Here is a 27,195-nt window from a genome sequence, read left to right on the forward strand (position 1 = left end):
ATAATTAGTTTCACAGACAAATGGAGGAACAATTTTTTTTAAATCTTCAATTTAACGGTAAATTTAACTAGAGCAAAACTCACCACGTAATTGTATATTCACCACAACTCATTTATTGACAGTTCTGATTGTCAAAATTAATCAAATAAGGTGTGGTGATTAAACGACATGAAGTGGTGATTATAGTTCAAACATGTTTAATTTTGAATAGTGTTGGAATCTCAAAACAAGTTTGCGGTAGAAATCTTCAATCTCATAAAAACTTAAATTCTGCTTTCTATAACCTCAAAGGACATCGCAAAAAAAACACAAGAAAAATCATGCCAAGTTCAGTCTCAAGGTAGAAAAACCAACCCCGACAATCAGGTAGGTCCACAAAGCAAGGTGACGGCGGCGGCGGTGGCGTCATCTAACCAGGTCAAGTGAAATCAGCTAACCTTCAGCAGCACTCGGAGAGTGGTACAACATTAAGAAGGGGGGGGGGGGAGGCCTCTAGTTGACATGGTCCTTAACAGCTCTCCGGAGTGGTGTGAATCACAGTGGTTTGGTTGGTTGGTGGTTTGAAGAAAAACGAGTTCAGAAATGGGCTGAATGACGTTGGGAGGAAATTAGTTTGTTTTGAATCAAGGTTATGTTTGAGGTATTGCTTTAAAAATAACTGATTTGAGACATGAAAATGACGCAAATAAACAAAATCTGTGTGTTTTTGTATTTTTAACTCACTTTTTTTCTCACTAGAGCCATCTATTTGTAAAAAATCGGATACTCACCTCGAAAAATTCTAATTCACCACAGCTATTAATAACACGCGTTTGACAGTTGTTTAAAACTATATGCACTCAAATTCATTACCGTGCAAGTAAGAAATAAATAATTTGTAGATTTTAAATTAGAAGATACAGTGATGAAAGTCTATTTGTCTGTGATGAAGTATTGTTCAGCTGTCAAACTTATGTTAATGAATATTAATGATCACAAAATTGACATAATGTGTTTGGAATCAATAAAAATGTCAATAATTTGACGTTTAATAGATTTCAAAGGAGTTTTAGGCTTAGTTGTCTGTGATTTAACTTTTATAACGAGATGCAAACAAAGTGCTCCAAATGCTCGAGCAATCCTCAAGTGATGTCTACAAGAGTCATCAGGATAAAACAGAAAAAATAGCTTTTCTGAGAATTAATAGCCTGCTTGAAATAGTTTTTTCCACAGATAACCAGACTTTAAAAAAAACAATGAATATTTTGTATCAAAATTCCATCAATAATTAGAACCCTCTAGTTGTGAATATGCCCACACTCAAGAAATGTTTGATAATTTCAAACAACTGTCAAATGCGTGTAAATGAGCTATGGTGAGTTCAAATTTGACGTGGTGAGTTTCCGAGTGTTCAAATTGACCGTTAAACTGATGATTTATTCATTTAAAAAAATATTTGCGTCTACGAAAAAAATGCTTCCAACTGGTTGAGAGCTGGTGCAACTCATCTAATGCTTCAATGTTATCACAGACAAGGAGACTTTCAGTTTTTTTTTAATCATTAAATCAACAATTTAAAGTTAAATTTTCATGATCGCAATTTAACCATTGAAATCTCAATTCAAATCTAAATTAAATGTCACTTCGAAAACATTTTTGCAATTCTCCAAATTTTAATTACATTTTCCCCAAAACGATTTCACCAAAAACCCGTGCGAAGCACAATCTCACCAAATTTCGCTCACATCAAGCGAGAGCGAGGTTAGCAAACTGATTAAAAGCTTTCCATTAAGCGTTTGGCTCCGCTCGGGTGTGAATTCAATTACGGAGCACTTAATTCGTTTCGCGCTCGATGCTGCAAATTTTCCTCCTCAAAACAATGACAGGAAAATCAATTTGAAAGGGGGAAAATTGAGTTTTTTTTCCTTCGCTCTCTCAACAAGTATTCGATCTGTCAAATATCAATTTACTTGTAATTTAACACGAAAATTGCTTTTGTTTTTTGACAAATCTCCCTTTGTTGAAACCCCTTTTTTTGCTCCTTGGAGGCAAATTCAGCTTCGAGGAAATGAAAATCAATAAATTTAGGACATTTTCTTGACCAGAAAATCGTCTCCCAGGAAAAATCCACGCATCGTTTCCCCCCTATTCTTGGGAAAGCTGCTTTGAAGTTCAATCTGATTGAACCGTGCCCATTTTTTTGATATTGTTTTTCGCCTCGAGGGTCACGCCGAAATGGGAAACAAAAAATTCTGAAAGATCGATTTTTAAGACAAACTCATCACAATAACGCTGAATACACCACCGTTTTGTTTTTATGCAACATTTGACCAAAAATTTCAGAGAAACCGTCTTAAATATTTTTTTATAATAAATCAATCAACAATTTAACGGTTATTTTGAAAAATTGTTAACTCACCACACTAAATTGAAATTCACCACAACAATTTTTCAAGTGAAATTTTTGTTATTTTGCATGCACAGCTTCAAGCAACTGTCAAATGTTTATAATTGAACTATGGTGAGTTCGAAGTTGCTGTGGTGAGTTTTCAAACCTTTGATTTTTCAAATTCCTAAAATGCGAATCGAAAATTCTCTACTTTCCGATGTCTTTGCAAAATTTCCTAAATTGAATCTCCTCGCCGGAAGCTGCGAATCTGCTCCTTCTCGACTCATCAAAGAAAAAAAAACACAGTCTCAATATCACACAATCTTTCCATCAGTCATTTCACTCTCTCAACGCGCACGATACAATCTGAACCTTTGTTGCCGTCTTTTTCCGCTCTTTGTCTGAAGCGACAAAAGCGAACGAACGCAGGATTCGGAAAATTTGCCGATTTTCCTTCCGCACCGTTTTCCGGGAGCTATTCCGGGTTCCGGAAGGGAGTTTCAATTTCAATTAATTTTCATATGGATTCCCCCTCGGCGTCAGAGCGATTTGAGATTTTTCGCTTGTTTCGGTTATTGTGGTGAGATTCCTTTCAATTTGAAAGGTCTCGTGGGATTCGGGGATGGATGACTAATTGTCGATATCGGATTGCTTGAAATGTCAGTCTCTTGCTGGAGGAAGTGACTTTAAGGTGATTTGATTGACCTTTTTTTACGGATTTTACTTTAAAGGCATGGAATTAAATTATTTTAAAATATAGAATAGTTTATTTTTGTCTCATATTTTCTTCTTTCTAATTAATCTCTCTATTTCATCATAATTACTATCTCACTCTTTTTTTATTATCAATGAACTAAAACAACATTTTTGATTTTGTCATCTGTCTTTTACTTTTAAAATTGTTTTGCTGTCCCATCTGTCTCACTTAAATAACTTGATTAAGCAGTAAAACATCTGTCTCAGTAGTTTTTCTGTTTCGTTTGACTGATGTTCAAACTGTCTCATCTGTATTACTGTTTCGTTTACTTTCTGTCTAATCTATCTTTCTGTCTAATCTATCTTGCTGTCTCATCCGTCTTTTTGTCTCATCTATCTTGCTGTCTCATCTATCTTTCTGTCTCATCTATCTTTTTGTCTCATCTATCTTTTTGTCTCATCTATCTTTCTGTCTCATCTATTTTTATGTCTCATCTATCTTTTTGTCTTATCTATCTTGCTGTCTCATCTGTTTTTTTTGTCTCATCTATCGTTCTGTCTCATCTATCTCTCTATCTCATCTATCTTTCTGTCTCGTCTTTCTTTATGTCTCATGTAGTTCTATCTGTTTATTTTTTTCTAACTCTATCAAACCAATCCAACCCGATCCTCTAACGACAATTTAATTCCTCCAATCGTGCCGTTTATCCCCGTCCCAACCGTGCGGCGTCTGATTAAAATTCAAAACCACTCTCGCAAAGCACCACAAGGTACTCCACACTTGGACCCATCCCAACCACAGAACCGCTGGCAACACTTGCCAGGATCGCACGCTGAAATGAGGCCAGATAATAAAATCGTTACATTTATGTGCGTCCGGATAAATTGCACGCACATTTAACGGCGGCTCCAAGTCAACTTTTCCCTCGTGTGGTTGTGTGCGGTGTCCACTTGGCCGCCGACCCAGCCCAGCCCGTGCTTTAAATAAATTATTGATTTTCCCGACCATTTCACGTATCCGGCATCGGGTTCCATTTTTATATGATTTTCCTCTGTTTTTTGTGCGCTCTGACGGGACGGCCCCATTTTTGCACAGTTTTATCACGTTGTTTGATGGGGAGGGAGGTTTTTCGAAAAGGTCTAATCAAAAATCGAAACTAAAAAAATGACAGATGAGAAAAATCCGAAAAAAATTAGACGAATTAAGACTGAAACAACTGATGAGACAGAAAACCTGGAAGTCTTAGAGATAGATGGGACAGAAACGCTTAATATCTGGCAGAAAGGTGAGACAGATCACTCACAGCTACTAATCGTTTGGATGATAGATGGGACAGAAACGCCTAATATCTGGCAGAAAGGTGAGACAGATCACTCACACCTACTAATCGTTTTGATGATAGATGGGACAGAAACGCTTAATATCTGGCAGAAAGGTGAGACAGATCACTCACAGCTACTAATCGTTTGGATGATAGATGGGACAGAAACGCCTAATATCTGGCAGAAAGGTGAGACAGATCACTCACACCTACTAATCGTTTTGATGATAGATGGGACAAAAACGCTTAATATCTGGCAGAAAGGTGAGACAGATCACTCACACCTACTAATCGTTTTGATGATAGATGGGACAGAATTTGCATGAGACAGGTGAGACAGCTGAGACAAAAAAGTAAAGTTCGGCGATTAATGAGATAGACGAGATAGATGAGACAAAAGTAGCAATAGTTTGGAAGATAGATGAGACAGATGAAACAAATGAGACCGGTGAGACAGATGAGACAGATGAGACAGATGAAGTAGATGAGACGGAAACAGTGATAGTTTGGAAGATCTAGGCGATAGATGAGACAAAAAAAAAATCAAACCATCCACATTAACGACCCCCGGGTCTTTTGTGGTCTCTATTGCAAGTTTCTGCTCGAACCTAGGAGTCCGAAGGCTTGAATGGGGAGAGCACCCAAACCTCTTTCTACTCCAAGGAACCTTCCACCCCAGTGTTTGAACTGACGACCTTTGGATTACGAGTCCAACCGCCGCCAGCGATTCCACCGGAGTAGGCTTGGTTTGGTGTGTTGTTTGTACTTATGGCATGGAGATGACTCCTAAACCTGAAATGACTTAACGGCTTAACAACCAAGGCCGGGACCGACATTTTACTTCCTCATCCGATGGAAGGTTGGAGCAGATGGGAATCGAACCCAGAATCATCCGCTTACAAAGATGAGACAATTGAGACAAAAAAATAACGCTTGTGTGAATAATGAGACAAATGAGTCAGATGAGACAAAAATTAACGTTTGGGTGATTAATGAGACAGAGATATCATCACAAATGAGACAAAATAGAGCAATAGTTTGGTAGATTGATGAGACAGGTGAGATAGATGAGATAAAAGAATAACGTTTAGGTGATTAATGAGACACATGAGGTAGATGAGACAGAAAGAGCGATAGTTTAAAAGGTGGGTGAGCGAGATGAGACAGATTAGTCAAGTAAAATTAACGTTTGGGTAATTAATAAGACAGAGCAGATATATAAGACAATAAGAGTGTGAGTTTAAAAGATAGATGAGATAGATGAGACCGCTGAGACAGATGAGACAAAAAAACAATAGTTTGGATGATATATGAGACAAAAAAGCGTAAGTTTAGAAGATAGATGAGACAGATGAGACAGGTGAGACAGATAAGACAAAAAAAGTAACGTTCTGGTGATTAATGAGACAGAGTAGACCGACAAAAAAAGCGTCAGTTTAGAAGATAGATGAGACAGATGTCACCGGTAAAACATATGAGACGAGTGAGACAGATGAGACAGAAAAAGCAATAATTTGGATGATTTATGAGACAAGAAGAGCTATAGTTTGGAAGATATTTAAGAGAGATGAGAAATATCATACAACTTATACCGATAGATTGGCAAAAAAGACTGCAAGTCTGGTAGCTAGATGAGACAGAGATTTAAGACTAAACGGTTGGAAAAAATGAGACAGATGAGACAAAGAACTAATGATTGGAAGATTTATGATTAAGACATCTTTAAACTTATCACACCACGTTATAATGGAAGGCAGATGAGACTGAAAGTCTGCCAGATATAGGAGATAAATGAAATCACTGAAAATGTTTACCATAAATGAGACAGATGAGACAAAAAAACTTCAAAACGACTCATCATGTCCTGAACCCTTCCCAAATATCACTCCCACTTTCACCGTAGTCACAGCAAATTGACCATCCAGTGTGTGCCAATGCACGTGTGTCTTTCCATCATGTACGTCCCATGTCCGCGGATTTTACATGAACGTGTCCCACGCCCCATGGGACATGGGACACGGCTGTGAAGGCTTTTATTAATGTGTTTATTACCGTTTAATTTGATACTGTGGCCGCGCGTGCTTTCTGCTTTTCCTCGCGGGGTTACGGCCGGGTTCGAAAGCTCCCGCCGATGACACACACGATGGGTAGCAATTAACACACGGGGCTTTATGGCGTAATGAGTGGACGTCATAACTTGATTGGGACGTGCTTTTTATGACGATGGGACATGGTCTTTTGATGGGAAAATTCGCGGAATTGTGATGCGATTTTTGAAGCATTGTCGCCTGTTGGTATTGTCACAATTATCTGTTGGCTTTTGTCCAGCTGACCTTTATCCAACTTCTGTCTCAACTCTTTTTTCTGACTCAGCTGACTTCTGTCTCAGCTAACTTCTGTCTCAGCTGATTTCTGTCTCAGCTGACTTCTGTCTCAGCTGACTTCTGTCTCAACTGACTTCTGTCTCAGCTGACTTCTGTCTCAGCTGACTTCTGTCTCAACTAACTCCTGTCTCAACTGCATTTTTGTCCCATTTTTCTTTTGACTCTGCTGACTTCTGTCTCAGCAAACTTCTGTCTCAGCTGACTTCTGTCTCAGCTGACTTCTGTCTCAACTGACTTCTGTCTCAGCAAACTTCTGTCTCAGCTGACTTCTGTCTCAACTAACTTCTGTCTCAACTGCATTTTTGTCTCATCTTTCTTTTGACTCTGCTGACTTCTGTCTCAGCAAACTTCTGTCTCAGCTGACTTCTGTCTCAGCAAACTTCTGTCTCAACTGACTTTTGTCTCAGCTAACTTCTGTATCAGCTGACTTCTTTCTCAGCTAACTTCTGTCTCAACTGCCATTTTGTCTCACCTTTCTTCTGTCTCAGCTGAATTTGTCTCAGCTGACTTCTGTCTCAGCTGACTTCTGTCTCAGCTGACTTCTGTCTCAGCTGACTTCTGTCTCATCTGACTTCTGTCTCAGCTGACTTCTGTCATCAGATCAATTTAGTATCAACAGTTTCAAAAAAGATCTTTTTAGATAAAATAAAAAATTGAAAAAAATTCTTCAAAGCTTCCCTAACCACGTCAACATCAGCTCTTCCAACACAAATGTTAATCCCCCATCATGTTTGCAACAGTTTCCCTCCATTTCTGAGCCCGTCATCGCGGATAATTTTCCATGGGAACGCACAATAAATCCGTACGTTTACCAGGTGCTGCACGATAGCACACCTTCCCGGAAGAGGAGCTTCTCCGAAAGGGGATGACAAGAAAACACGTCACGACCCGTCCCACCCTCCCTTTTGAGCCGTACAAAACGTTTTCCGCTCTCGGTTTCTGCCAACAGATTGCACCCCGACCGAAATCCGACAAAGCGCATTATGCAAAATGCACTTTTGTTCAAGATCGCGAACTTGGGGGAGCAGCTGGAGCAGTTTCCTCTTTGGAGAGAAAGACTTAAAAGTTGGGAGTGATTCAACTAGTTGAACTTTTGAAATAAGCTTTTTTGACAACAGCTGATTTCTGGATAAATCAAACGATCCCAGTAACCTCACAGACAAAGAGACTTAAATCAACAAAAAAAATTAGTAAAATTTCATCAATCACTTCAAGTTAGAGCCATCTAGTTGTCAACGCGTGAACAACAGAAAATTTGGAAATAAACGCAAGAAAAACGCATTTAACTGAACTGTGGTGAATACAGAATTGACGTGGTGAGTTTAAAATTATTCAAATTGACCGTTAAATTGTTGATTGATGGATTTTTTAAAGGATCTCAAAATAAATCTGTACAATTTTAAGATAAATTTTAATTCACCACATGCATATCGAACTCACCACGGCATGCAATACTTCTTGTGATTGTTTGAGAATCATAACCTCCTCTATTAGACTATCTTTCTTCCGCCAATATCCCCCAATTTTGCCGCTCAACTGTGTCTGTTGAAAAGCCCTCCCCGCAGAAAACGAGCAACGATTTACAAAACTTTTCCCCTTCCCCCATTTGAAAGAAAGCGAGTTGCGAACTGACTGTTGCACTTTTTTGGCAGCCATTTGTTTGCAGATCACCTGGCGCCAACTTTTTAGCTCGCGAGAAGCTGGTGTATCTTCCGGATGAATAATTGCCAAGCTTTTTCTGCTTGTCCGTCACGGGAGATCTTTTGAATTTTGAGATGGGAAAGAACAGAGGGAAATTTATAGTGGAGCAAAAATGGCTCCGAGCCATTAGTTAACTATTTGCTTGGAGGAAAATGTTTGCTTGTAGAAAACGGAGCTTGTTTTTTTTTTGCTGACCATTTGTTGATGGGAAAGTGCAGAGAGCTGTTGTTTTCTAAAAAAAAATACTATTTTTATATCTAAAAAAAAATACGAAATCCTAATTTAAAATAATGACGTTTGAACATTCACCACAGCGATTCTATATTCACCACATCTCATTTACACGCGTTTGAAAGAAGCTTGACATTTCTTGCGATACGTGCCTTTCATTGATTTGCTGTGGTGAGTTCAAAATTACTGTGGTGAGTTTATTCAAATTGACCGTTAATTTTCGATGGCAGGATTTGAAAAAAACGTCTGCCTGTCTTTGAAAAAATGTTTCATTTCGGAATTCAAATTCAACAAAAAATAGTTGAATTACTCAGATTTATCTCCTCTCGCTTGCGAGTCCTAATGAGGTAAACTTGTACTCCAGCAGGACGGAAAAATGTAAATAGTACTCGGCGTGTTTTCCTTTCCCCCCCTCCAGTCATGTTTGCAAGAATAAGCTTGCAGTTTATGGTAATAATGCGCGAGAACGAGATAAAAATGCAAACACGCCTCCGACGCCCACTTAGAAAAGAGGCTGGAGTTGCCTTCCGGCGAGGGAAGAAATGCAACTTTATGTTCTTCCGGAGGGGCTGGGAATGTTGGAAGATTTTTTTACATTTATGTAAGGCAATTGTAATCTTATGTTTTGTGGTGCTGTGAACACTGAAGACTTAAAGACTTGAAGACTTGAAGACTTGAAGACTTGAAGACTTGAAGACTTGAAGACTTGAAGACTTGAAGACTTGAAGACTTGAAGACTTGAAGACTTGAAGACTTGAAGACTTGAAGACTTGAAGACTTGAAGACTTGAAGACTTGAAGACTTGAAGACTTGAAGACTTGAAGACTTGAAGACTTGAAGACTTGAAGACTTGAAGACTTGAAGACTTGAAGACTTGAAGACTTGAAGACTTGAAGACTTGAAGACTTGAAGACTTGAAGACTTGAAGACTTGAAGACTTGAAGACTTGAAGACTTGAAGACTTGAAGACTTGAAGACTTGAAGACTTGAAGACTTGAAGACTTGAAGACTTGAAGACTTGAAGACTTGAAGACTTGAAGACTTGAAGACTTGAAGACTTGAAGACTTGAAGACTTGAAGACTTGAAGACTTGAAGACTTGAAGACTTGAAGACTTGAAGACTTGAAGACTTTTGACTTTTGACTTTTGACTTTTGACTTTTGACTTTTGACTTTTGACTTTTGACTTTTGACTTTTGACTTTTGACTTTTGACTTTTGACTTTTGACTTTTGACTTTTGACTTCTGACGTCTGACGTCTGACTTCTGACTTCTGACTGCTGACTTCTGACTTCTGACTTCTGACTTCTGACTTCTGACTTCTGACTTCTGACTTTTGACTTCTGACTTCTGACTTCTGACTTCTGACTTTTGAATTTCAACTTCTGACTTCTGACTTCTGACTTTTGAATTTCAACTTCTGACTTTTGACTTCTGAAACTTGTTAACAAGTGAGCTGCTGGTGAATTCAAGCTTGCAGTTGTGAGTTTCGTATCATTCAAATTGACCGTTGAACATCCAGAGAAAGGTCCGGTCTTTTTGTCTGTGAACACCCGAGCTAAATCAAAACACAATTGATTTCTACGCGATGATTGCTCGACTAACTCAATTACTTCCGGGGCTCATTTCGCAGGAATGACCACCATCTCGGAATCTTGGCGAGCTGGAAGGGGAAAGGGTCCAACATAATTAAGTTATCGATTTATTATCTCCGAGATTGGCTTCTCCTCACCAGGATCTTAAGGCAGCACAGTAGCAATCTCACCACCGCCATAATTCTTGTGTTTTTCCTCCGGTGTGATTAGATTACCCGCAAGAGTATTTGTTCGGGAGATTAATGTGGGATTTGGAATCTGGGCTAATTCGATTGTTGCAAACACAATGATGATGTAAAGCTGTTGTCAGGGATCGGTTGTGATGCTTTAAATTCTACTGTATTAAATTCTAAAAATTATTGAAAATAAAAAATCTTAGAAAATCCATCGATTAACTGTCAAACACTTGAAATCAAGATGTGGTGAATCCAAAATTGCAGTGGTGAGTACCATCGAAGCTCACGAAATTTCTGATGGCGTGATTAAAAATAGTAACAAGCAACTGTCAAACTAAATGAGGTGTGGTGAATTCAAAGACTCCGTGGTGAGTTTCAAAACCTTCAAATAAGCCGTTAAATTGTTGCATGATAAATTTTTAGACAAATTCGCGTCTCTTTGTCTGTGTTAATATTACTTATTCATTCACTAAATTTTGATTGCCTCTTACATAAAAAAGCTTTGCAAGTAAAATTTAATTGCGCAATTTCACCACAGGTTCTTCTCGCCACCAAAAAAGGATGCTCACTTTTCCTCCAGCTTTTTACGACGCACACACATCCATCAAATTGTCACACGACGTTGTGGGTTTCCTGAGACCAAAAACCCTCTCTTAAACACTCCCCGCAGTTTATTTCTCAGGTGAAAAAAAAGCGGCCTCTCCCAGACTTTGACTTTGAACTCACCAACCGACGACGGCGTGCAGGATATCGATTGTGTGTTATTTATAACAAGTAAAGGCGCTCAACTTTACGCGCTGCGACTACCACAACGGGGCTTTTTTTGTTTGTTTGAGTTTACTTGAGCTTCACGTTTGTTCTTCTGGGTGGGTTTGAACTTTGTCGTAGAGCAAAAAAAAAAAACGGAAGCTTTCTGGAAATATCAACTTGATTTATTCAGAGGCACAGAAAAATTCTTCCATCACTAATTTAACGGACAACTTGAATTTCTAGAAATCTCACCACGAAAATTTCAAATTCATCACCGACCATTTACACGCGTTTGACAGTTAACAGAAACGAAGAGCACGCAAACTAACATAAATTTCACAACTAGATGGCACTAGTAGGGAATTATCGAAGGATTTAAACTGAAATTACAGACAAACAGATGTAAATTCCTCGAAAAATTTCATCTAGCAGCAATTTTAAGGACAATTTGAATGATTGGAAACTTACCACTGACATTTGAAATTCACCACAGATCATTTACACGCGTTTGACAGTTGCATGAAATTGTATGCACTAATACCATCAAACATCTCGAGCCATGCTCACGTTCACAACTAGATGGCTCTAGTGAGAAGGATGTTATGATAAAGTTTTGCTAAAAATATTCAATAGTTTTGGTATGTTTGTCTGTGCTTAAATTTTCATGAATTTGATCTGTGTGTCAAATTCTAAGTGTCTAAAATATGCTTGAATTTTCCACTTTAAATTTTTATCATTATTATGACAGTTGGACAAACATACCTGAGTAATTCTCTACTAAATCGGTCTTTTTTCTTCAATTTTAATTTTTGTATTTTTTAATTCGACTGAAACTTTTTTGGTGCCTTCGGTATGCCCAAAGAAGCCATTTTGCATCATTAGTTTGTCCATATAATTTTCCATACAAATTTGGCAGCTATCCATACAAAAATGTATGAAAATTAAAAAATCTGTATCTTTTGAAGGAATTTTTTGATCGATTTGGTGTCTTCGGCAAAGTTGTAGGTATGGATACGGACTACACTGGAAAAAAATGATACACGGTAAAAAAAAATTGGTGATTTTTTATTTCACTTTTTATCACTAAAACTTGATTTGCAAAATAACACTATTTTTAATTTTTTTTATTTTTTGATATGTTTTAGAGGACATAAAATGCCAACTTTTCAGAAATTTCCAGGTTGTGCAAAAAATCATTGCGCGAGTTATGAATTTTTGAATCAATAATGATTTTTTCAAAAAATCGAAATATTGGTCGCAGAAATTTTTCAACTTTATTTTTCGATGTAAAATCAAATTTGCAATCAAAAAGTACTTTATTGAAATTTTGATAAAGTGCACCGTTTTCAAGTTAAATCCATTTTTAGGTAACTTTTTTGAAAGTAGTCGCAGTTTATCATTTTTTTTAAATTAATGCACATGTTTGCACACTTTTAGAAAAAAATATTTTTGAAAAGCTGAGAAAATTCTCTATATTTTGCTTCTTCGGACTTTGTTGATACGACCCTTAGTTGCTGAGATATTGCCATGCTAAGGTTAAAAAACAGGAAAATTGATGTTTTCTAAGTCTCACCCAAACAACTTACCATTTTTCAATTTCGATATCTCAGCAACTAATGGTCCGATTTTCAATGTTAAAATATGAAACATTTGTGAAATTTTCCGATCTTTTCGAAAACAATATTTTCAAAATTTTCAAATCAAGACTAACATTTCAAAAGGGCCAAACATTCAATATTACGCCCTTTTAAAATGTTAGTCTTGATTTGAAAATTTTGAAAATATTGTTTTCGAAAAGATCGGAAAATTTCAAAAATGTTTCATATTTTAACATTGAAAATCGGACCATTAGTTGCTGAGATATCGAAATTGAAAAATGTTAAGTTGTTTGGGTGAGACTTAGAAAACATCAATTTTCCTGTTTTTTAACCTTAGCATGGCAATATCTCAGCAACTAAGGGTCGTATCAACAAAGTCCGAAGAAGCAAAATATAGAGAATTTTCTCAGCTTTTCAAAAATATTTTTTCGTAAAGTTTGCAAACATGTGCACTAATTAAAAAAAAGGAAAAACTGCGATTATTTTCAAAAAAGTTACCTAAAAATGGATTTAACTTGAAAACGGTGCACTTTATCAAAATTTCAATAAAGTACTTTTTGTTTGCAAATTTGATTTTACATCGAAAAATAAAGTTGAAAAATTTTTGCGACCAATATTTCGATTTTTTGAAAATCGAAATTTAACATATGTTTTTTTAATGCAATTTTATTTATACCTCACAAAATGAAGACTAAATATTTTTGACATTTTGCGAATTTCGTTAGGGTGGTCTCATACACTTTTCCCTTGAGAATAAGACATTTCCAAATGAAGGTATCTCGAGTTTGAAAAAAAAAACCCAAAGATTTTTTCAGCGTTTGTAGTGCTAGATCTCCCCTCTCGAAGGCAAAATTTCACAGAAAATTTGCCCTGCGTTTTTCGAGATATTTAAGTATTAAAATTGCATCTTTTTACCTTAAAATGACTGTAACTATTGACTCTTAAGTCCAAATTGACTTTTCCAAAACGAAAATGTTTGAGCTCTAAAAATGCCCCGAACATCACTTTTCTCAAAAACATAACTCTGAATTGCTACTGTCCAAAACTGTTTTTTGAAGAATTGCTCAAATGCTTTCTCAAAATTTGGGTGCAGATGGCGTAGATTGCGAGATAAAATTCTGGTGTCTTCGACAAATTTGCTTGAAATAGCAAGCTCAACAACATTCTAGAGGACAAAAAATCCCAAAAATATTCCTGCAAAGTTGATTTTTTGAAAACAAGTAATCGTGAACCACACTTATTTTTAACCAAGTCAAAAGTTGCCTCCTTCTGTTTGCAAGAAGTGGTGAATATAAAATTTCCGTGGTGAGTTTGATATCATTTCAATTTGAACAAAAAAAAAAAGTAAATTAAACTAAATTATGCTAAATTTTTTTTGTTTATAATTTCTTTTATCAATTTAATTGCTGATACTTTGCATTTTTCTGTAAAAAAAAACTCTTAAAAACGTCTGAAACAGCAACAGTCCCAAAAATCCACCACAAAAAAAACCGTAACGACTCCGAAGTTTTCTCCCTTAATTTACGTCATAACATTTATGTGCACATGATCCATTCCACAAAGTGTGTATGTGTTTTACATATATACATAAAAACGACTTGCGTAGGTTGATACGAACCCGGGAAAATTGAAACTCAAAAAGAAGAATGAAAAAAAAGAAAGAATGAACCCGGAGCTACCGTCGAGGGACGAGACCGAAGCATCAGGTGAGAACCAAAGGCATCGTGCACAATGTTAGCATACATTCGGGGGTTTTGGCGATAGAAAAAAAAGTAAAAGTCACTTTCGGGCTTGTAATTTTAAGTTATTTTGTTGCTTGCAAAAAGTAAAAATCACTAGATCATTGTAAAAATTGTTGCCAAATAAATAAAAATCACTCTGACGTTTTGAAATTTTGATTTTCGCTCAAAATTATACCATTTTTGCCCTCGACTGACCTGACCCGGGTCATTTGACCTTTGCGTGCGATGATGGGCAGGCCAGGCCGGCCGGCACTTTCAGCACATTTCGCTGAAATCTAATGTAAAATTAATGCGTTCATTTTCATCAGTTCCCCTCTCGCCGGGGTGCGTCTTTCCATGGAAACCCCGGCACACACATACTCGCAGAGAGGTGTCCCCAGGTCCCAGCAGCACTCGGCCGGATTGCGGCGGAAGCTGCCGCTTGCCTGTTGATCTTCGGTGAATTTCTGTCTTCGGGCCGAGGATAAAACATGTTGAAAAGTGTCGTTTTCAGGGTCGGGGTTGTTTTTGGGGGGTGTTTTTCGTGATTATATTTGCTAATGATGACAAAATACTGCAATATTTACGGTCTTTTTTTTAAATTCGAGGTGTGGTGAATTCAGAACTGCCACCGTGGTGAGTTTTCAATTTTTCAAATTGACCGTTAAATTGTCAATCGATGAATTTAAAGAAACATTTTGTCTACTTGTCTGTGGTTCCCACTTTCAATTTATTCAGCAATCCTCGTTCAAAACATCAAAAAAAGAAAAAGTTTCCGTCAGTAGTTGCTCCCAAGAGTTCACTTTGTCCTTCTTTAAAATTCTCGAAATGATTCGCTGCAAAGCTCCGAGGAGACATCTTAGGATACTTTTTCAAATCAAGCGCGTCCAGCGGATTCTGAACCGACCTTAACGGTTGCGTCGTGCCGACGTTTATCGTCCGTATTTCGCTTTTTTCCCTCCATTTTGAAGAGATTTCATGGTTTTTAGGTTTTTTTCTCTGGTCCCACAGCTCCCAAGTACGTGGATTAATTGTGTAATCGTTTGGCGATGAGAGTGCAAAATCGTGGGGGATAATGGTGTGCGATCATAATTAACTTTTCTCGAAGGCTTAATTGGTCGCTAAAGAAGCTTAACAGTGTATTTTAACAAACCTGCAACAGATTTTTTTATTAAAATACTGATTTTTTTTTATTTCACAAAGCTATCTCAAAAAGACATGAGAAATAATAATAATTTATTAACAAATATTATGAAATCTTCTTGCGAAAGCTGTTGTCATTCGAGTTTTGCAATCTTATGTTCAAATCCTAATCGATATTTGGGTCATTTCATGCCAACTGGGTACACTTTTTGACTCAACCTTCGCTGATTTGGACCAAACTTGAACAGAAGTTTAACAAAACTCCTCAGTTTGGTGCCGATTGGACCATTCCTCTATTAAGCAGATCTCTACGGAATCGGTCTTTTTTTTAATTTTAATTTTTGTATTTTTTTAATCCGACTGAAACTTTTTTGGTGCCTTCGGTATGCCCAAAGAAGCAATTTTGCATCATTAGTTTGTCCATAAAATTTTCCATAAAAATTTGGCAGCTGTCCATACAAAAATGATATGTGAAAATTCAAAAATCTGTATCTTTTGAAGGAATTTTTTGATCGATTTGGTGTCTTGGGCAAAGTTGTAGGTATGGATACGGACTACACTGCCAAACATTCAATATTACGCCCTTTTTAAATGTTAGTCTTGATTTAAAAATTTTGGAAATATTTTTTTCGAAAAGATTGGAAAGTTTCACGAATGTTTAATATTTTAACATTGTAAATCGGACCATTAGTTGCTGAGATATCGACATTAGAAAATGGTGGTTTGTTTGGGTGAGACTTAGAAAACATCAATTTTCCTGTTTTTAAACCTTTGCATGGCAATATCTCAGCAACTAAGGGTCGTATGAACAAAGTTCAATAAAGGAAAATATAGGGAATTTTCTCAGTTTTTCAAAAATATTTTTTTCAAAGGTGGGCAAACATGGGCACTAATTTAAAAAAAATGAAAAACTGCGACTATTTTCAAAAAAGTTATCTAAAAATGCCTATAACTTGAAAACGGTGCAATGTATCAAAAAATCACTAGACTACTTTTTGATTGCAAATTCGATATTGCATCGAAAAATGAAGTTGAAAAATTTGTGCGACCAATATTTCGATTTTTTGAAAAAATTAGTATTGATTAAAAAATTCATAACTCGATTTTTTGCACAACCTGGAAATTTCTGAAAAGTTGGCATTTTATGTCTTCTAAAACATATAAAAAAATAAAAAAAAATAAAAATAGTGTTTTTTTGCAAATCAAGTTTTAGTGACAAAAAATGAAATTAAAAATCACCAAAAAAATTTTTACCGTGCATCATTATTTTTCAGTGTAGTCCATATCCATACCTACAACTTTGCCGAAGACACCAAATCGATCTAAAAGTTCCTTCAAAATGTACAGATTTTTGAATTTGCACATATCGTTTTTGTATGGACAGCTGCCAAATTTGTATGGAAAATTTTATGGACAAACTAATGATGCAAAATTGCTTCTTTAGGCATACCGAAGGCACCAAAAAATTTCAGTCGGATAAAAAAATACAAAAAAAAATCGAATGACCGAAATCTCAGAGAATTGCTCTATTATAAGCAGCGCCTATTTTCCAAAATCTTTCAACTTTTACTATTAGACCAAAACACTTTCTTCTGGTGGCATTTTAAAGAAAATTGAGCAAGGAATTTTATGAAAACTACATACAAATAGTTATTTTTGGAAAATAAGAATATTAAATTGTAGATAAGTTAGCTAGAGTCTGCATATCTTAAACTCAAGTTTTAATAAATATTTACTGGCAATTGAGTATAAATTTTAAAAACATATTTGCAGCGATCTTATGTGACAAAACTGTTAAATTCTAATAAAAAAGTAATTAAAGTGCTCTAATTTTATTTAATTTTATTGCAAAAAAAAAATCGTGTTTCAAAGATTGAAATAAAACTTAACCTTCTGAAAACTTAACACTAGTTTAACGACTGAAAAATCAGAGTTGGTTGTGAAAAAAGTTGGAATTGTTGAATACATAGTAGACGATAAAATCAGCAGCAATTTGGCTTGTGAATGAAAATCGTTGATATGTCAGTTTACAGATTCGAAAAATACCTAGCTCTTTAAATCTTTATTTTAAATTTGTTATATATTTTTGAAAGACTTAGTATAATTTTTACGTACATATATTAATTATTTTTTATTCGAAATAAATGTTTATATTGATAATGTTTCCTTATTTGCTATCCTGACTATAGTCCCGATTGTCCCTCGTTGACGGAAGTGACCCCCATGATAATGTTAAAAATTGACTGGATGTTGTGGTTAGAGCGTCCAATTCCCCGTTCCGGGAAAAAAAACCCGAGAATTCTCGGAATTTTCCGTCTAAAAATAATTCCCGTTTCCAGGGAAATGGGCATCAATATTTTGATAATGTACTGAAAAAGATAAATAAACTGAAAGCTATTCATTTGATTTAAAAATTTGGTGTACCATTCATATTGAACAAATTATCTCGTCTGAAAATTTCTTGACAATGTTTGTTTCAAATAATATTAATTTCTGAAGCATCCCCGCTGAGAATTACGATATTATGGAATGAAAATAAACTATCACATTTGTGATAAGCTTTTTAAAGAATCAATAGTGTTTCAAAAAGGTATTAACCACTCCAACAAAAAGCAAAATTGAGATTTTTACTCTTTTGTATATCATGATCAAATTTATAAAAAAAAACAAGCCTTACCCGACAAACTTCGTTATGCCTTTTTTTCGTTTGTTGACGTTTTTAACTTTTTTGCTTATTCAACCTCCTGTGATCTTAATTTGATTTTACGTAACTTTTCCCATACAATCTGCAGATTTTCCGGAATCGGTTCCAGAGTGGCCAAAGTTGTAACTTTTTGGTTTAAGAACCTTCCTTGGGCATATACGTACCCAACGCAACAAAGAGCACCTCGATCCGACGTTCCGTGTTGAATTGATTCGCGTTCGAACAAAACTGTCGTTTTTTTATATTTATAAAAATTAACTGATATCAAGAAATATCTGAACCAGGATTGTTCAAAAAGAAAAATTGTAGTTCGTTCGAGAAGTGGCACATTTGACGTGAGCGTTAAACATGAAAAATGGACGAAAAATTGTGGAATGATTTTTATTTATCGCATACATCAAAACAACATTAAAAAACTACTAAATATATGAGATTGACCAGAGAAAGCAAAAATATTTCAAAAGTTGCTCCAAATATTTAAAATCACTATGTTGCGATTTTTTTTAAATTTTGAATCAAACAACTTTTTTTTCAAAATACTTTGCAATGATTAGTGAAAATAAAACTGGAATCAACTAAATACACATGCATTTCCCTGCATTCATTGTCACTTTTAGAACGATTGGGTTCGTTTAAATTCATTTTGTATATTTTTGAAATTTCCATGTACAGTTCACAAATTTTTTCGTGGAAAATATTTTTTTTTAATTCATGATCAGCACATCAAGTGCTAGGTAAATTCCGTGTAGTAACAATTTGACTACAATTTAATTCTAAAGGTATAATTCCAAAAAAAATAAGATTCAAACTTCGTTTATTCAAGATTAAATGACTTGGGCTTTAAAATATTATTTTAATCCAACAGTTAAAAATATGTTTCCAGTGATTGACAGGCATATTAAGACAAAATACAATGCTTTTTAATTTTTATTTTTGAATCGAATGGTTAAAATAACCATTAAAAATTAAACAGACCTTTTCAAAAGGCAGTATTTCAAGATTCATGACTTTTAAAATGTCATGCAAATATCTAAACAAAAGCCCTCATTAAAAAAAATCAAAATGAATAAATTAAAAACTTTAAGGAAAAAATACATTTCTACAAACATTAGAAATATTAATTTTCACATGTTCTAAAATCCTTTTTCAGTAACTCTTGAGTAAATTTTCAAAACAACCTATGAGTCATGGGTTTCCTATGCAGATAGGACCTTTAGAAAATTTTATCTAGAACTTATATTTTACGAAAACTTGCATCTCTCGATTTTTCCCTCTTAAATTGTTGTATGGATAAGTTTTTTTATAAATCGTTATCTTCTGCTAATTTCGTTATTTCATAATATTTTCCAGCTACTTGTCTAAGGACTGTTTTGAAAAATTGTTTTTATTCGTGCTAGAAATCGGACTTTTGAATTTAAAAATCTGATTAATATTCTTTAATATTATATATTCTTTTAATATTTGCTAACGATAACGAATAAGCTGTAATAAACTTATTAATGCACCAAAAATCAACAAAATTACATCGTTTTTAGAAAGAGGTATTCAAATTTATTGTCCAAAAATCAAACCATCATCTTTCAAAAGTTATCCATTAAGTGATCTAAATAAATTAAAGGTTTTGGAGCATTTTCAAAAAGGAAAATTAATTGATTTGTTATTAGGACTGTTTTAAGAATTCAAAATTCATGGGTTGAGCAAAATGTCAGTAAAACAGACTGTTGAATAATACCTAAATAAAAAGGTTGGGTGATATTGACTCCAAGTTTATCAAATTATTATTTTAAAAAATTGATGTTTCAGGAAAAAAAATCACATGATTGAGTGCAATAAATTCATAAAAAAACACTATTTCATGTTTTTGTGTAATTTAAAGCTTCTATTAATATACGCTAGTGTGTTGATAACAGTCCCATTCAATTGATTATTTTTTTGATCAATCAAATTCAAAACAAAATGCTTACCTCTTTCTCAAACGACGTCCTCCATATGTTCTTAAAATCCTTGAAGTTCTCGATTACCTGCTGATTTTTGATATTTCACAGGTTCTTCCCTTATTTTCTTCCTATTCTTGTTGTTTAGTTTTAATCCAAAATCAATGGCTCCAGGAACGAAAATACACACACAGAAAACAGTGAGTGACACGTTTTCCCTCTTCTTACTATTGTTGTAAGTATTCCTTTCTTCACCTTTGTGTACGATTTCACTATTGCTGGTTATTACCTGTTACGTGTGAGTTGTAGGTGTGTTGATGTAGGTTTCGCTAGTCCTAACCAACTAGTGTTACGGGGTGCGATTTTCTAATCATTACTTTTTTGCTTGCTTGTTTTTTTTTAATTTTTTTACTTATCTTCCTTCTGCGTCACTTGACATGTGGTCACCATAAGCTTTTTTTGCTTCCTACACTTTTATTTATGTAACTATCGAACTAGTTGAAATATTGATTACTGTTGGGAACACAAGCGACGACGACGACAAGCATTTCACACTTAGAATTCGGTTGTTTTGTGAATTTATTAGATTTTTTTGTTTCAGGTGGTAAAACAACATAAACAAGCACTATTAAGCACAATTACGCTGAAGGATTAACTTTTCTATTTGATAACTACAATTTTTATTCTTTTTTTCATTTTTGGTGACGTAAGCAAAAATTAAACTGTTTTTCTTTTTTTTTATTTGGGTTCACATTGAATAAATTTACAAACAGATATGCACACACACAGACGATAACTACAACGACAACGATAAAATCTTAAGGGAACAACACTATTCTTCCTTGTTAGCAACACTTTAAGGTTGGAACTGCTCCAAGAAATCGATTCCAACTCCGCCAGCAGCAGCAGCAGCAGCACAAGCTATTATCCCATATTTACTATTCAATTTAACTGCTCGTCGATGACGATTTTCCCAACCATAACCATCATTTCCATTTCCACACTGGGGTAATCCTTTGCTTTTCCTTCGTTATGACACCATTTCAAACTTTTTTTCTTTTGTTTGAAAATTCTTCATGTTATTCACTAATTCTACATTTTTTACAGAAATTTTCCTGGAAACATTGAAATTACATTAATTTTCATGCAATTTTCCGGTTCAAACTTCTAAATTACACACACTCACAAATTCTACCCAAATTACACAACTTCGTCAGCAACAGTCGCCACATTAGCCTAGGTCCTCAGTGTGTATGTATTTAGAACAGAAAAGTTCTTCCTCTTTCCCCCCCCCTCGCTTCCTCTTCCCTGGGAAAATCCACTTTCAAACCCGTGCACTTCCCTTAAACTTTAACCAAAAATCCCCGCTCAAAAAAAAAGAGGAAGAAGTAAAAAAACTCACTCTCGATTCTATGTACAGAAAAGCACACCGAAAATGCTACTACACTATTATGTGGAGAGACACAAAGAGAAACGAACACACGCACACGCACACGCTTATGTACTCAAAATGAGCTTCTTTTTTTTCTTCTTGTTCTTAAAAAGGGACTTGACGACCGCGACGACGAACTCGACACAACGGACTCCTCTCGCAGACTGAACCGAGAGGCGGTCCTGCCGGGTGGTTATATTGGATGTGCTCTCTCAAAGCAAGGAGCTTGAAGGAAAAGCTGAGCTTTTCCCGGAAATGAGAATGAGAGGAAAAAGGGTGAGAGCGAGTAGGAACAGGATTTGTTAAAAATAGGCGAGTAACCCAACAGTTGGTTGTTATGTAAACATTGGAGAAGGGCAGGTGGAAATGTTGTCAATTTGGCAATTTTGTCAATTTTGTCAATTTTGTCAATTTTGTCAATTTTGTCAATTTTGTCAATTTTGTCAATTTTGTCAATTTTGTCAATTTTGTCAATTTTGTCAATTTTGTCAATTTTGTCAATTTTGTCAATTTTGTCAATTTTGTCAATTTTGTCAATTTTGTCAATTTTGTCAATTTTGTCAATTTTGTCAATTTTGTCAATTTTGTCAATTTTGTCAATTTTGTCAATTTTGTCAATTTTGTCAATTTTGTCAATTTTGTCAATTTTGTCAATTTTGTCAATTTTGTCAATTTTGTCAATTTTGTCAATTTTGTCAATTTTGTCAATTTTGTAATTTTTTGCTTTTTTGCTTTTTTGCTTTTTTGCTTTTTTGCCTTTTTGCTTTTTTGCTTTTTTGCTTTTTTGCTTTTTTGCTTTTTTGCTTTTTTGCTTTTTTGCTTTTTTGCTTTTTTGCTTTTTTGCTTTTTTGCTTTTTTGCTTTTTTGCTTTTTTGCTTTTTTGCTTTTTTGCTTTTTTGCTTTTTTGCTTTTTTGCTTTTTTGCTTTTTTGCTTTTTTGCTTTTTTGCTTTTTTGCTTTTTTGCTTTTTTGCTTTTTTCTTTTTTGCTTTTTTGCTTTTTTGCTTTTTTGCTTTTTTGCTTTTTTGCTTTTTTGCTTTTTTGCTTTTTTGTTTTGTTGCTTTTTTGCTTTTTTGCTTTTTTGCTTTCTTAAATAAGTAACAAAGATTTAACATAAAAAAATTCAAAAAGAATTGCTGCTTAAGCTGTTGAATAGAAAATTCTAATTCATAATCAAGGATAAAAAAGTTACATACATTTCTATTTCAACTTAATTTTTTATTCAAAAGCTATGAAAAACGATTGGAAACTAAATTTTATTTATTTTCTAATATTTATTGTTCAATTATTTATATAAAAAAAAACTTTTTTTTTAATTTTATAAACCAAAAAGGTAATTAAAAATTTCATTTAACATTTTTGTCCATCACCTTAAAGGTGAAAGGTCAAAAAATGCAAAAAAAAAATGTAAGTTATAAATGTTTAGCCTTCTTTTTTTTGAAAAATAAGCAAAAAGCAATTACAAAATGTATTATTATAGTAATGCAACTGTCACATATTTACAAATATCAATGGGTTCATAAAATATATTTTTTTTATAAATTTTGAAGTCTTTTTTCAAAATTTGCTTAAACTTTTGACGCTCTGTATTTAATTAAAAAGCTTTAAATAAACGATGTATGATGTATTCTAAATAGTCTACTATAATATTGTCCAAGGTTCTGGAATGAAAAAATAAATTTTAATTTTTTAAAATCAAAATAATTCTTCAACTTTTTTTAACAAAAATAAAAATAAATTTTTAATTTTAAAAATAAAAATAATTTTTTAACTTTAAAAATAAATTATTTTTTAACTTTTTTAAATAAAATAAAATTTTAATTTTATCATTTAACCTGATTTTGGAAGAAAACTTTGGAGGAATTTAATTAAAATTTGGATTGGATTTTAGTTTTGAAATAAAACCTAATAACAATATTCAAAAATAAGTTCAAAAATATTTGCAAAAATCCTTTAAAAATAACACAAAAGTCATCGTTAAAAAAAACTTCTTTCAATAAAAAATTTTAGCAAGAAAAATAACTTGAGATTTGAATTCTACCTTTTTTTAACTGTGCTTTTACCCCAATTAATGTGAAATATGTTAAATTACACACATTACAAACAAATGGTGATGTTTTTTTACACAAAAGTTTAACTTTGTTATCAATGTTTTTATACAAAACAAAAGAATAATTTTAAATCGGTTCTATTATTCAAGAAATAAAAAACCGTTTGTAAAGATAAATTGTGCTGACTTATTCCGTTAACCCTCTACTGCCCAAATTTTTTTTTCGAAAATTTTTATTTTTCCCGTGTTCAGGAGGTCATTTTGAGCAACTTTTGTTCTACGAAAAACTTTACTTCTCTTGTTGTATGTTTTTCTTGTTTCATTTTTAGTATTTTAATTTGCATTTATCTTGTTTAGTTTATGTTTGTTTTTGATAGTATTTGGCCTACTCTACCACCTCCTATCATTACATTTTGCCTATCTAATTTTTTCATGTTTTTACAGTAACTTTTTCAATTTTTTGCATGTTTTTCACATTTTCTGCTATAAAATGGAACCATTATCATTTAAATTGTAAATAAATGCGTAGAGGCATAGTCTGGGGCCCTAGAAAAATCACTGCATGCTTCTTTTTACTTAAAATATAGGAAATGTTAGTAAAAAACACAGCCAAAGTTGACCCCTAAAAAAAATGACATTTTTAAAAACATTGGCAAAGTCACATAAAACAAGTCAAACTTCCAACCCTAAAATTTTCAAAAATTTTAAAAGTTCTTCTTTCCAATGCTTTTTGAAGATCATAAATTGGTTGAAAAATGGATTTTTGGCGATTTTTTAAATCGAAGCCCGTCTAGAGGCGGGGTTGGGTTGTAGAGGGTTAAGAATATGAAAATTTTAATTGTAGTTTTTATGTAATTTTCCTTAAATTCAAGTGTAAAGAATTAAATCACTTAGAAATACAATTTTCATGTATTTTTCTAAGTTTCTGATGTAAAATTACACATTGTGTTTGGACATCAAATTTTCCAGAAAGATGTGTGCCATTTTGGAGAATAAACTGGGTCGTTTACATCAGCTTTGGAAATTTACAGCTTCTTCTATGTAATCTATTTTTTACAATTTTTTATGGTCAAATATGATAACGAAATGTAAATTTACACGTTCAAACTTTCATCTACATAACTGTATTACTTATTTTTTTTTCTGTGTGGACTCTGGTTGATGTGCTTCGTTATATTTTTTAAAGATTAGTTTGAAATTTATTTGAAATAAAAGTGCAGGTGGTTATGTTGCACATGACCAATACGACAAAGAACTCTACACAAAGCTCCTAAAATTTAATAAATTTCAAAAGGACAAAACTCGTTACTAATCCAATCAGCATATCCAGTTACTGCTCATCAAGCACTGTCCTGCTCGGGACAACTAATTGCAAAACAGGTGCCATGACCAGCGGCAACAGCAACAATTTCAAACTCAGAACAAACATTAGAAACGTGTGGTCCTTTCGTTCTCTCACCAAACTCAAAAAAGTGGAAAAGTTCTTCTCTCTCATCTCTAATGAGAGAGACTTCCTCTTCCCAGGAAGAATCTAAGAGATCTATGTATACGTCCAACTCTCTCAGTCTGTATCAGCAACAATAGAGAGAGCGAGAGTTAAAAAAATCGTAAAGCATGTTACGAAACAACCGACAATCATCATCATCATCGTCGTCGTTCCAAGCTCCAAGCTTGAAGTCGTGTCCCGGTTTGAAGAGTCGTGCTGTTTTGAAAAGAAGAAGGATTCACCACCTTTCTCTTCAGGACGACGACGACGACGACGACGACGACGCTGCATGTGTGTAACAAAGAAACTTTGTAGGGGTGGAATTGTGTGTGGAATAGCGAGCAAAACAAAAAACCGCAAAAAGGGATACTCTCCAGCAACCAGCAGGAGGTGGAGGAGAAGGGTACTCAGACTGGGAAGGAGGATCTCAGGGTGAAAATCGACTTTCGATTCGTATCTTAATGTTAGTCTCCTTGGCGTTTGTCTGCCAACAATTTTTCTTTTTCAATTTTTTTTTTTTTTTTTTTTGCATTATCCTTTAAGGACAAAATCAAGGCTGCAGGAAGAAGGACCACATTTGCTCTATTCACACACTTTTGGATTGTGAGGATAAATGAGGGAAAAAAAATTACGACCGGCAGATGGAAGTTGCTTTTCTCACTCTAATAAGATTTCTGTATCGACATCTTTTGGCAGTGTTCCTAGAATGTTTTTTTTTAATTCAATGTCAATCTATCTACAAGCATGCAATAGAATTTGTTTAAAGTTTTGAGCAAAATTGACCCTATCTGACCTTAAAGGTTTCAAAAATTCTTCCAAGTAAAAATCTATTTTGACAGTGCTGCAAGATTGACTTATAACTCATCATCACTCATCATCATTCTTCATAATTATTATTACAACTTTAGAAGTTTTTTTTTTCATCATAATGATTGAAATTTGGGTTTGATAATTAATATTAGTTTCAACTAAGTTCGCAAAACATTAAACAGGGTTGCCAGAATTTCAATGTGCTGTCCTTTTTAAAAATCCTAGTTAAGACGTCAATTTATCAAAACAACTTTTAGTCTATTCCTCAATAAAAAAGCAAAAAAACACAAAAAAATCTTCTCCACAAAAAAGAATAGAAACCAAGCATAACATTATGCAGGGAAAACTAAACAAAAGCACAATCAAAAGGCATTGTTGGTGTGAATTAGAGGAGAGTTAGACGGGGAGGAGGGAAAACATAGTTTTTTTTTTTGTTTTCGTCCTTTCTGGGAAATAAAGTTCATTCACGCTGGTGGCAGAATGACTGGTTGGCTGGCTGGCTGGCTGTGTGACCTACTTTTATTGGTTTTCCTTCTGGAAGGATTAAATATGCATTTTTCTATGGTTGAACTAATAATTTCTGAGAATTTAGTTTTGTAAACGGATTTATATGAATTTATTTAGACTTTTATATATTTTTAGAAACTATTATTGGAGTTGGGGCAAAATTACATATAAAGAGAACTTTTTTTTTAATGATTTTTTGAATACCAAAAATATCAATAATTCTGCAAAATATTTTAATGAAATTTAAAGTAATCTGCATTTTTGGTGTTGGTTTGATGTTTTTTTTTCTCACATTATTAACCTAGTATACAGCGAGTCCACGTCAAACCAGCAGGAAACAACTCAAAAGTTCTAAAATTTTGCTTTTATTTGGTATGGGAGTTTTAAGGCCAACATAATTAAACCCATATAATTTTGTTTGCTTTTTAGGGTGGTCATAGACGAAAAAGGGTTGTCCGAAATATTGTTTTTTTACGATTTTCGCAAGAACAAAAACTTTTCTAAAAATAATATCACCGGAACATTGCAATCATTGCATTGTCTTTGGACCAAATATCAGTTTTTTTAATTATGTTACTGGATGTTTAACC

At 34.2% G+C, this 27,195-nt stretch overlaps 1 protein-coding gene across 6 annotated transcripts in view; it reads right to left on the bottom strand.

Annotated features, from left to right (window-relative positions):
- LOC6045247 overlaps positions 1 to 21,906 on the bottom strand; it is a 262,138-nt gene extending 240,232 nt beyond the window's left edge. For 4 of the 6 annotated variants that reach the window (XM_038253908.1, XM_038253974.1, XM_038254039.1 and 1 more), the window contains exons 1-2: positions 21,725 to 21,906; positions 20,353 to 21,437 (exon numbers count right to left, since the gene is read on the bottom strand). The gene's annotated coding sequence lies outside the window, so the exon portion shown is untranslated. The remainder of the gene's footprint in view (positions 1 to 20,352; positions 21,438 to 21,724) is intronic. The other 2 variants (XM_038253760.1, XM_038253834.1) reach the window with 2 other exon arrangements.
- Between the last annotated feature and the right edge of the window lie 5,289 nt (positions 21,907 to 27,195).

Source organism: Culex quinquefasciatus, chromosome 1 (genome assembly GCF_015732765.1).
Source record: "Culex quinquefasciatus strain JHB chromosome 1, VPISU_Cqui_1.0_pri_paternal, whole genome shotgun sequence".
In the NCBI taxonomy this organism is placed as follows: Eukaryota; Metazoa; Arthropoda; class Insecta; order Diptera; family Culicidae; genus Culex; species Culex quinquefasciatus.